Here is a 12602-nt window from a genome sequence, read left to right on the forward strand (position 1 = left end):
CCCCCCCCACCCAACCATCAGATCTGGCAAAACAGCGAGTACCTCATAGATTTCTAAAATAAGGAACTAAAAAAGACAATATTTCATAATGGTCATTATATGCTTGAACACTGACCCTGCCATTTCTATTTTTTTTGTTTGACAGAAAAGGTTTGTTTGCATTGGGAGATTAACGGATCTCCTCTTGTACACGGCCACGAGGTACATCCTGGTCATTCAGTACCTTTCTGTGTATAAAAGAGAATCATGAGTTACTTAGTTTCAACTGCCGGACATTTGATCAGACCTGGGAATTGAGTGAGTACCAAAATAATCACAATGATTCATAATGGTCATCATAATTTAACTCTGACCCTGCCTTCGAGATGGGCTAGCAAAAAGACATGATCGGTTAACAAGCCACCCAATATGGACATAGTTTGATACTCATAAATTGCATATGCTTACACTTATAATTTTCCTTCCTGTTCTCCTGTATTTCAAACCATTTGGGGATCCGAGAGATACATTCTTATTTGTATAATTAGATCTCCTCAGACTCTCCAGAGTCAAAACTATACATTTCAAATAGTTAAACTATTAGACAATTTAGTCATACGGCTATTTTATTCAATGCTGTCTTTTTATTGCTTCATCTCCAAAGGGCACATACTGTAACCACTGCACTTAAATTGCAATCAGCTGATATTACTGCAGATTGAAACCGCTCTAAGCTGTTTTGTGTTAAATAGCACCTGGAAGTGAGCTGAATTGTTCACTCAAGTCAAATGTGTATTTGTTTTCACTTTTCTTCTCTGCTACATAATTAGGATCTTTTTCATCGAATAATTTAGTAAATATTTGTTTAAATGAAGCTTCATGGCATTTTTGCAGAATAGCCATTATTTCATGCCATGTATTTTTTTTAAAAAAACATCTTCTGTTTACTGTACAATTTTCCATCTGAAAGTTAAGTGATATGCCTAACATTCAATGCAGCTTTTCTTCCCTCTTGTAAAGGTCCTGTCCTCAGGCATTAGTAACAAAACTAGTGCCATTCTGTAAGAGACCAGACAGACTTTAGGCAGCTGAGCCCAATCCTAAGCCCACCCAAAATCCAGACACATTTATCCCACAACAATTAATAGATAGTGATCACAGACCGGAATCCTGACCGAATCTCCTCCCCCTGACCGGGGGCACCAAAACCAAACTTAGAACGCCAACTACTAGTCCAGCTGAGATCAACCAACTCAGAATGGAGCAGGAATCAAACCTGGGACTTTTCAAGGCAGTGAATTACCCATTAGGCCATCAAAGAGATACAGCTAGGTGCTTGATCAACCTTTTAATCATCCTTTCTTCTTTTTCTCAAAAGAGATAAATGAAGATATATGCAGAAGGATAGCTTTAGGACGATTTGGAAACTGCCAGCATGTTGGAATATGGAGCAAAGACGTTCAGTGGTGTTCGCTGGACAAATACAAACATCCACTTTTACATAGATATTTAATGGAGTTTTAAAAAAAAGCTTTTCTCTTTAAAGCTGTATTTTGAATAGCTGTTCTCTTGCCTGCACTGCTGTGAACTCAGGACTAGAATATGTCCACAATTGCTGAACATAGCAAATGTGCAATGGCCTGTTACTTTCAACAGGTTTACAGTCTTTACAACATTACTGCCAGCGCAAAAAATAATTTGGCCAAAGGTTTCTTTTCTCATTGAGATTTTCGAACCAATCAAAACGGGGTAAAATGTCCACAATGTTATCACAACATGAGATGCATGGTTTAGAGCAAATGTTCCATTCTGGACCAATGATGCCCATGAGAAATATATTTAATATAAAGAGAAATGCAACCCTTGACTTCAGCATGCATCCACCAGAACATAAGGCAATTATGTTTGGAAAATTATGATTGCGTGAGTTCCTTCCTTTTTAATGGTTATCACTCTTTCAATACAGTTGTGAAATATAGCTGGCTAGCTGTAGCCAATGTGCATGTTCCTTTCACCAACCATAGCAAGCATTTTAAATATGTAACTGACAAAAACAAAATCATTGGCACAATCTAAATAAAGCAGAATGAATCTTTCACTTTTACCAAGCATAATTAATCTTTGAAAATACTACCTGATCAGAGTGAAGTCAGTGTATATGTACATACGTGTCTATTCAAGCACGAAACTAAGAAAAGCACAAATTTCTATTATCCCAGTTAGCAGCGCATCAATGTGTAAATTATATAGGAGAGAGATAGAGACAGTATGAAACAGACTAAACACTAAAGTTATCCAAGAGGGTTTATTCACATTTAAGGTATAAAATACATGTACAATTCCTCTAATCTCAAAAGAGAACTATATTGTTTCGTATTGTACCAATAAAATCTTGAAAGTATGTTTTAAAACTATGCCGCAGCAGAACAGAACTATATTATATTGTTTTCCTCTCTGGGTTTTTATATATAAAAATCTAATTCTATTTTTTCCAGTCCCGAGTAGTTTGTAAGAATAGGATTACATGATACTATAATGATCCAATGTTTTGAATTATATAGACAGTTGCTAATTTTTGTCAGTCACACACATTTCCAAAGTACCAATCACACATGGAAAGTATCGGTGAACCAAAAAATTTCGACTTCCGAAATAAATGAACAATAAAAGTGTTACTTGAGTGTTGTGAATCTTTAGATTTCTCGACCCCAGAGGGCTAGTCGTTCTGTATATTCAAGGCTGAGATCAATAGATTTTTGGACTCTAGGGGGAATCAAGGTTTATGGGGATCGGGTGGGAAAGTGGAGTTGAGGTCAAAGATCAGCCATGATCTTATTGAATGGCGCAGCAGGCTCGAGGGGCCGTATGGCCTGCTCCTATTGTCATGTTCTTATTCAGTAAAGCTGACTGCCCGAGTTTTCTCATCTGTATTTCAGGCAATGGACTTTTGTACTTTGTTCCCCATCCCTTCCACTCCTGGGCTCAATGTCTGATGCTGCATCCCACACCCGGCTTGAGCTTCCACTCGCTCTACCTTCCTCTTCCAGGCCTGGACTTTCCCCTTTCTGAGCCTAGCTGAATTTCAAATAATAATACCAGCCGTCAATTGACTGGAGGAGCAGCAAAATTTGCTAGGTCAAAACTCAAGAACACAGACCGGGCAATACAAGAGTGAAACTTTTTCAAGTTGCATCTTCTTTCTTATCTAATATGAACATATTCAGAAAATGTAATTCAGAAGCAAGAATTTCACATTTCAAAACAGAGATTGGTAGATTTTTGTTAGGTAAGGGTATTAAGGGTTATGAAACCAAGGCGGGTAGGTGGAGTTAAGATACAGATCAGATATGATCTAACTGAATGGCAGAACAGGCTCGAGGGGCTGAATGGCCTACTCCTGTTCCTAAGAGTTCAGAGAAGTTGTTGCAGTTATCGAACTATAATATTCTGCATCTGTTGGAGCTGTGTCTCCGGCATGCCTCCCCCTAAAGTTATTACATTTTGGCCACTGCTGTAGAAATGAATTGCAAAGTTTGGAAGAAAATTTAAAATAATTTTGTTTTAAATCTTGTAATACATTAAGCCCCCACACCTCCGCTCTCTCCAATCCCTGTGAACTTCTCACTGCCTCAACAAACCCCATGCTCCCACATTGTACAACCTCCATTTCTACTACCTAGCTCCCCCAAATTCTCCATTATCTCAGCTCACGCAAGTGCTCTTGCGCACCCTCCCCTCCGCTGCAGCAACGCAACCTCCTACTCACCACGAGCAATGTCATGGGAACTCCACTAGTTGTATTAAAAAAATGGCACCTCAAAATGTAGGACAAGGCATCTTAAATGATATTATACAGGCTTCCATTTTACTAAGTAGTACACTCCAGTGTTATTCCAGGACGTAGGACAAAACAAATGCTGCAATTCCCTCCCTCCCAAAGAGTCAGATTTCGTGCCATGTTTTGTGTCAAAATCTCTTGCAGTAATGTAGAACACTGCCTGCAGTTGCCATTATGCACTAATGACAGTTGAATTGAGGAGAAAACACCCACAAGGCTTTTTTTCTCCCTCTTGTCCCAACTGAATTCACTTTGTTAAATTTGTAAAGAATCTGATACTTTGAGAAAAAACATATGGCTCTACTCAAGAATTTCCACATTCCAATCTAGGCTGCTTCGTATTATCAAGTCAATTTTCCAATAAACATAAGTCTGCTCTTCTGAGTATTTCATCACAGCCCTGGACTGTCAAAAATCTCATTAGAAAAGGTGGTTAGCTGCTGTTTGCTTTCAGTAGGGACGGGGCATATTCTCAGAGGTTAGTGTTATGAATTAGGTTTCGCTCAGGGCCTTACACGGCAGCTATTGATCTCAGATCAGTTGCTACAGTATCAATTTGTAGCCACATTACCTTGGTTTATACTGCAATTGGGATGGTCAAATCCAAGAGAGAACACTTACGCTCCTGACTGGTAAATACAAATAGAACATGGGCTGGACTATCTGCAATCCAAATACCTTTAAATAAGTTTCAAAAGTTTCCAACTGGCCTAATGAGCCACTGAATATTTTGGAAACTAGATTTGATACCACACTGGAGTCATACACCGAAGTGGTACACAACTGCCTATTCCAGTGGGTCTTGTACAGTCCGTTGGGAACCAAATCCAGAGCCATACTGCTTTGCAGCAATGCTCAAGTTGCAGTATAAATTCACCCTTTGATAGCAATCACTTCTGCAGAATTTCTATTTGAAAGTGAGAACTGAAACTAAAAACTCTTGCTGGATAATTTTGTAAATGAAAGCTACACCTGACCAATTTACTTGGTTTATAGCATCTGGATTAGAACGTTCAGTGTCCACAAGAACAAAGCATAGAATGTGAAAAGGCCGAATCATCCCATCAAGTCTGCTCCTTCCACAGATCACACGCAGTCTGTTCTACCATGGACCCTTCTCAATCTAGTTCAGCTCCTGAAGAGTGCAAAGCTACTTTCTCTTCCCCCTCCCTGTCAATTTTGAAGAGGGCCATCAAGCTAAACTTCCTTTCTAATCAGATATGCTACATTATAAATCCTTGGCAGCACAATTCCATGCTCACAACAGCTCAGGAACATCATGTTCCAGGCAGATTTCCTAATCCTTAATCTCTTTCCTAAATCAGCACAATATTAACTGCTTTAGCTGGGTCTATTCACACAAATAGCTCTCAGCAGGATTTTTTCCAAATCTTGCTTTAGCTTTGTTAATGTTGTCTAGCTCTGTATTCATTATCCAAGGATAATAACCTGTTTACATCTACATTATCCATTCCTCTCAGCATTTAAAGGTTGGATCATGCCCTCTCTCAACCTTGAGTCCCTCAGTCAGCGTAGTGCAGTGGGGCCTGTTATGCCATTGGCTTTTATTTGTAAAACAAATATCATTACATTCCTATAAAAGGGATTCATATTGCTATTTTTTTGGAATACTGCTGACCTCAATTTTGTCAAAGCAATTTCAACACGTGCCTACAGCGGTCCAAATCTGGACACTTACTCAGAACTGGAAAAGCTACTCTGTTTTATAGTATTCTGTGGTCACACAGAGACTAGAAAATAACAGACAGCATTTTCAAGTGCAAAATCAAATCCACTTGTTCAGCTTACTGTCATTGCACAGTTTCACGCAAGTTACTTCAATGTGGTAGAACTACGTAAGTTGTACCATGACCACAAATTCACCTCACGAAACACAAATGACTAGTGGGAGGAGAGGATGAGGCTGGGAAAATGTTTCTCTAGCTTGTGCAGATGTTGTACTTAATGTGGAGGTTGGTGCTGAGACCTGTTAGAACAAAAGGACTGTAAAGTGGCAAACCAAGTTCAAGGATCATGATAGAGCGACATTGACAGGAGTACGATAGAGCTCTATGAAAAAAAAAGGTTTGGAAATGGATGAGGTTGTGGGGGGACAGGAGAGAAAGAGAAGCTGGCAGAAGGCAGCAACCTTCGAGATTGGGGCTAAAGTTTGCAAATAAGAAACCTTTCCCCCTAGTATCTGATTTATTCTTTAGTGGTATGATTTGAATCAAAAGAAGATAAACAGAGCACTTTTTTGGTATTACTCAAGCACAGAACCAAAGAGGTCAGACATGACTTTACAAGTACAGATAATTCTGCTACAAAGCCATAAAAAACGCTGCCCTCAATACCTGCAATTGAGATGCAAAAGATAGACTTGTCTCTAGAATGAATCAACCACTGCAAGGCTTTCACACCATAGAATATCAGCCCTACAAATGGATATACAAGTCACTTTGAAGTCCATCTGTCCTCATTGGAGTCAGTACCCTGTAATATTTTCCACATCCTAATAAATCCTCAAAAATGTAAGACACATAATAGAATACTGTACTTTTATAGGTGGGATTCAGAAAATATTTCAGGCTTGAATGATACGCAAGTTGTTTACTCATTAAATATTTTCCCTACCCACTGTCAAACATAAATACAGCTTCCCCTACATGACAACTTCTTTCATTGTAGACTATTATAGAAATGCTGTTCTTGCACCAGTACACGGCAGAAAAACGTCCAATCAGTAAGAACAGTCTAAGCATACCATACCCAAAAGCAACAGTAGAGATGATTCTAAAATGAAGACAAACTGTGTCAAGGCTACATTTACATATATAAAAAGGAGAGAGAATCCATTTGGCTTTCTGTTTTTCACTATAGTAAGCACTCAACTCTCAAATTTGGAACAGATGATTAGACATGAAACAGCAACAGTAGTGGATTTTACAATCAGAAATGCGAATTATTAAATATTGCTTTGATGTGAGCAGCTTCTCTATTGTGCCTCTTGTGTGGCAGGGGAAAGTGATATATTCTTGGGCAGAATCCTTTTAAGAGGTCATTTAAATATTCTATTATAAATATTTAAAAACCTGAATAAATGAACAAACATGAATAATGTGGTATTGTGCATTATTTTAAATTAGACATAGAACAATAATCAAGTAATTATTAATTAATACAAAGACACTTCACTCTTCAGGATATGGCTGTCTGCATCTAACTCCCCATGCTGTAGGGAGGAAGCAAATCACAGCTCCTGGTGGCTCCTAGCCAGCACAATGCATTAGCATGACTCTGTAAACTAAATGATCTTAGTGACAATATATCCCTCATACCTCTAAAATAGCCTCAATGTCCTGATGTAGAGATTGTTGTCTTGTTAGCGGAGATCAGTGATGTTGTAGGACCACATCGGTCAAAGCTCTCTAGGAAACAAAAGAACACACACCCTTTAAAATCTAGAGTATAATTTTGTGCATACATCTAAAGTTTTACCCCCATAACTACTGGAACTGGAACTTATTCTCAGATTACTTTTTTGTATACAGTTCTGAGATGAAATTCTCATATAAGTATTCATCCAAGTGAGAGGTGCCATAATGATGTGTGCACATAAGAGAATGCAATGACAATACATGGTACTGTAAAATGTATTGTTTCATTACTAAAACAGAAAAAAAATCTACATTGTAAAACACACAGAGTTTTGGGGCATGATGTTCTAGAATTTAAGAACTGAACTGGGCTTGGCCTATGTCTTTTTCTCTTCTCCCCGCCCCCCCCCAAAAGAAATTCTTTACTGAAGTGCCTTTTGCCTGGCAATTTTGGCCACGACAAGTGTGTTCAGTGTACTCTTTTCATCAAGCAGTGCTATGAGTACATTGGGAATGCAAGTTCAATAACCAGGAGTCAGCAATAACAGTTCGTCTACGAAAGTAAACATGTAATCTCCAGTGGCCAGGCTAATGCTGTCAGTTTAACAGAGTTAAGGTCTCCCCATTGAGTAACTCATCCTGAACTGTCAATTCTGCAAAGAACAGGAGGTGCTGAGAGCTTCTTTTAGCAGGTCATTGATGCTTTACATGATTAAAACTAAGAAAGGACCCAATGAGGACCAACCACATTGGTCATCCTGATAAAACTCAACTAGTCTGGTAAAATAATCCTATCCCTGGATTATGATTTCTACAAACAAAGTCAATAAAAATAGCCAAAAATTATACAATATATAAAATCAAAGAATATAAACAACACTAAATAAATGTCTAAAAGAAGCTTGCAGTTTTCAGGTGAAATTTAACATAGGGCTCACTAAAACAAAGTGAGGAATAAGATTTTAAAAATTACTGGGAAGACTTAATGCTGTAGTCAGGGATTTGATCAAATGGGAGTGTTTGGGAAATTCCATACTTGGATCAGACGACTTCATCTGGAGGCAGATAGTAATGTTTGATAGTAACACCAACACCCATCCCCTACTAAAAACACAGGCCAGAAATAACACATATTGAACCTTCTGTTCAAAATTTATGATTCTCAGTGTTGTAAACAGTAGTTCCACGTTAACAATTCTGTACTACTAGATAACTAACAAGTACACAGATGTTATAACTACATGAATGTAATTCATTGGGAAATACAGAAGGACAAGTGTTTCTAGTTAGAATCATAGAAAGGTTACAGCACGGGAGGAGGCTATTCGTCCCATTGAGTCCGCGCCGGCTCTATGCAAAGCAATCCAGCCACTCCCACTCCCCCGCCCTTTCCCCGTAGCCTGCAAATTTTTTCCTTTCAAGTACTTATCCACTTCCCCTTTGAAGGCCATGATGAATCTGCCTCCACCACCCGCTTGGGCAGTGCATTCCAGATCATAACTACTCACTGTGTAAAAAAGCTTTTCCTCATGTCACCTTTGGTTCTTTTGCCAATCATCTATGTCCTCTGGTCCTTGACCCTTCCGCCAATGGGAACAGTTTCTCTCTGTCTACTCTGTCTAGGCCCTTCATGATTTTGAATACCCCTATTAAATCTCCTCACAACCGTCTCTGTTCCAAGGAAAACAACCCCAACTTCTCCAGTCTAGCCACACAACTAAAGTCTCTCATCCCTGGAATCATTCCAGTAAATCTCTTCTGTACCCTTTCTAAAACCTACACATCTTTCCTGAAGTGTGGTGTCCAGAACGGGACACAATACTCCAGTTGTGGCCGAACCAGTGTTTTATAAAGGTTCATCATGACTTCCTTACTTTTGTACTCTATGGCTCTATTTTTAAAGCCTAGGATCCCAATGGCTTTTTTAAACCACTTTCTCAACCTGCCCTGCGACCTTCAACGATTTGTGCACATATACCCCCAGATCTCTCTGTTCCTGTACCCCTTTTAGAGTTATGCCGCCTAATTTATATTGCCTATCCTCGTTCTTCCTACCGAAATGTATCACTTCGCATTTTTCTGTTAAATTTCATAGAGTCAGAGTTATACAGCACGGATAGAGGCCCTTCGGCCCATCGTGTCCGCGCCGGCCATCAGCCCCGTCTAGTCTAATCCCATATTCCAGCATTTGGTCCGTAGCCTTGTATGCTATGGCATTTCAAGTGCTCATCCAAATGCTTCTTGAATGTTGTGAGGGTTCCTGCCTCCACAACCCTTTCAGGCAGTGAGTTCCAGACTCCAACCACCCTCTGGGTGAAAAAGTTCTTTCTCAAATCCCCTCTAAACCTCCCGCCTTTTACCTTGAATCTATGTCCCCTTGTTATAGAACCCTCAACGAAGGGAAAAAGCTCCTTAGTATCCATCCTATCTGTGCCCCTCATAATTTTGTACACCTCAATCATGTCCCCCCTCAGCCTCCTCTGCTCCAAGGAAAACAAACCCAATCTTCCCAGTCTCTGCCACGTATCTGCTCATCTGCCACCAACCTGTCTATATCCTCTTGAAGTCTATCACTATCCTCCTCACTGTTTACTACCCTTCCAAGTTTTGTGTCATCTGCAAATTTTGAAATTGCGCCCTGTGCACTGAAGTCCAAATCATTAATACATATCAGGAGATCAAGAAAAGCAGTGGTCCAGCAATGACCTGGGGATCATCACTGTACACCTCTCTCCAGTACGAAAAACAAACGTTTACCACTACTCTCTGTTTCCTGTCCCTTAGCCAATTCTGTTTCCATGTTGCAACTGCCCCCTTTATTCCACGGGCCGCAATCTTGATCAGCCTACCATGCGGCACTTGATCAAACACCTTTTGAAAATCCACATACACCACATCAACTGCATTGCCCTCATTCTACCCTCTCTTACCTCATCAAAAAACTCAGGTTAGTTAAACATGATTTGCCGTTAACAAATCTGTGCTGGCTTTCCCTAATCAATCCACCCTCATCCAAGTGACTGTTAATTCTGTCCTGGATTATCGTTTCTAAAAGTTTCCCCACCACTGAGGTTAAACTGACTGACCTATAGTTGCTGGGTTTATCCTTACAACATTTTTGAACAATGGTGTAACATTTGCAATTCTCCAGTCCTCTGGCACCACCCCAGTATCTATGGATAGTTACATAAGTATCATTGATAAATTAAACAGGACAGTGTAATGCAACACCGTAACATTTTCAATACCAGAACAACAAGTTCCGGAAGGAAAACAAAATAAATAGGAAGGGGAAATAAGATGGTTTTACTTAAGATATAATTTTAAAATTAGTTTGGATAGAAAGGGGGGACATATTGATAAACTAATCAAACTGAGAGAGGATAAGACCCCAGGTCCGGATGGATTGTATCCACGCATATTGAAAGTAATTAGGGAAGAGATAGCAGAGGCACTATTATATATATATATAAAAATTCATTGGAAAAGGTAAGAGTGACAGAGGACAGGCAGACAGCCAACGTGATTCCTATATTTGAAAAGGGAGATGAACAAGTCAATAAACTATAGACCAATTAGCTTAATGTTGGTGGTAGGAAAGATAATGGAATCCATACTCAAAGATGTAATACAGAAACATCTAGAAACTGAAAATATAATTAAAAAGTCAGCACGGATTTCAAAAGGGAAGATCATGCTTGGCCAACCTTATTGAATTCTTTGAAGAAGTAACAAGAAGTGTAGACAAGGGCAATGCAGTAGATTTTCAAAAGGCCTTCGATAAAGGTACCACACAGTCGACTCACGACTAAGGTCAGAGCATGTGGAGTTAGGGGACAAGTAGCACAATGGATAGCAAGCTGGCTACAAAACAGAAAACATAGTAGGGGTTAAACGATAGTTACTCAAACTGCCAAAAGGTGAGAAGTGGTGTTCCAGAAGGATTGGTGCTGGGACCACTGTTGTTCACCATGTACATAAACGATTTGGACTTGGGAATCGAAAGTACATTTTTGAAATTTGCAGACGACACCAAATTAGGGGGTATAGTTAATACTAAGGAAGACTGCGACAAAATATAGGAAGACATTAATAAACTTGCAGAATGGGCGTGTAATTGGCAAATGAATTTAAATATAGATAAGTGTGTGGTGGTGCATTTTGGTAGGCATAATAAGGAGGCCATATTCTGCTTGGATAGTAAAAGTCTAAACGGGATAGAGGAGCAGAGGGATTTAGTGGTACAGAAAAACAAATCACTAAAAGTAGCGATGCAGGTGAATAAGACCATAAAAAGGAGCAAACCAAGCACTGGGGTTCATTTTTTGAGGAATAGAATTGAAAAGCAGAGAAGTTATGCTAAACTTGTACAGAGCCTTGGTTAGGCCATACTTTGAGTACTGCAATAGTTCTGGTCTCCACATAATAAAAAGTCACTGGAGAAGGTGCAAAAAGGATTTACGATGGTATCAGAAATGAGAGGTTATACCTATCAGGAAAGACTGAGCAGGCTGGAGCTCTTTTCTCTCGAAAAAAGACCAAGGGGTGACCTGATAGATGTCTTTAAGATTATCAAAGGGTTTGATAGGGTAAACGTAGAGAAGATGTTTTCATTTGCGGGGAGACCAGAACTAGAGGCCATAAATATAAGATAGTCACTAACAAATCCAATAGGGAATTCAGGAGAAACTTCTTTAACCAAAGAGTGGTTAGAATGCAGAACTCACTACCACAAGGAGTAGTTGAGGCAACTAGCATAGATGAGTTTAAGGGAAAGCTAGATAAATACACGAGGGAGAAGGGAATAGAAGGATATGTTGATAGGGTTAAATCAAGAAGGGTGGGCGGAGGCTTATGTGGCACATAAACACTGGCATGGACCTATTGGGCTAAATGGCTTGTTTCTGTGCTGTACATTCTTTGTAAAATAAAAAAAATCAACTGCTTTTTATTCATGGGTTGATTGATCAGGCCACTCCAGGCTGCACAAGAAAGCCCATCTATCTATTGGTGTAATGTTTGGACGAAGTGTTCATACATGGAGTCAGAAACTGCCTTGCAATACAAACACCTCCACTGCTCAATCAGCTTGCTTATCCATATTTGATAGTGAAGAGGATAGCTGTAGACTCCAAGAAGATATCAATGGGTTGGTGGAGTGGGCGGAAAAGTGGCAAATGGAGTTCAACCCGGAAAAGTGTGAGGTAATGCACTGTTGGCCAGGGGCTGCAGTAACCCGAGATTCCCAGCTGCTGACACACAGGCAAAAGCAACTTTTGAACTGAAGTAACCTGAGTTCAGTTGCTGGCCTGAGCTGGCTGGAACCAGTTTGAATTAGCTAAGTTTTGTGAAAGACAAAGGAGAAGTGATAAGGCACAAGTCCTTATTTAGAAAAGGAGTAATGAGGT

General features: G+C 39.6%; 1 protein-coding gene across 4 annotated transcripts in view; it reads right to left on the reverse strand.

The window, feature by feature from the left end:
• Positions 1-12602, reverse strand: part of LOC137341668 (plexin-B2-like) — a 241438-nt gene that overhangs the window by 170967 nt on the left and 57869 nt on the right. For all 4 annotated transcript variants that reach the window (XM_068005021.1, XM_068005020.1, XM_068005019.1 and 1 more), the window contains exon 2: positions 7156-7245. The gene's annotated coding sequence lies outside the window, so the exon portion shown is untranslated. The remainder of the gene's footprint in view (positions 1-7155; positions 7246-12602) is intronic.

This window comes from Heptranchias perlo, chromosome 24, assembly GCF_035084215.1.
Source record: "Heptranchias perlo isolate sHepPer1 chromosome 24, sHepPer1.hap1, whole genome shotgun sequence".
Classification (NCBI taxonomy): Eukaryota; Metazoa; Chordata; class Chondrichthyes; order Hexanchiformes; family Hexanchidae; genus Heptranchias; species Heptranchias perlo.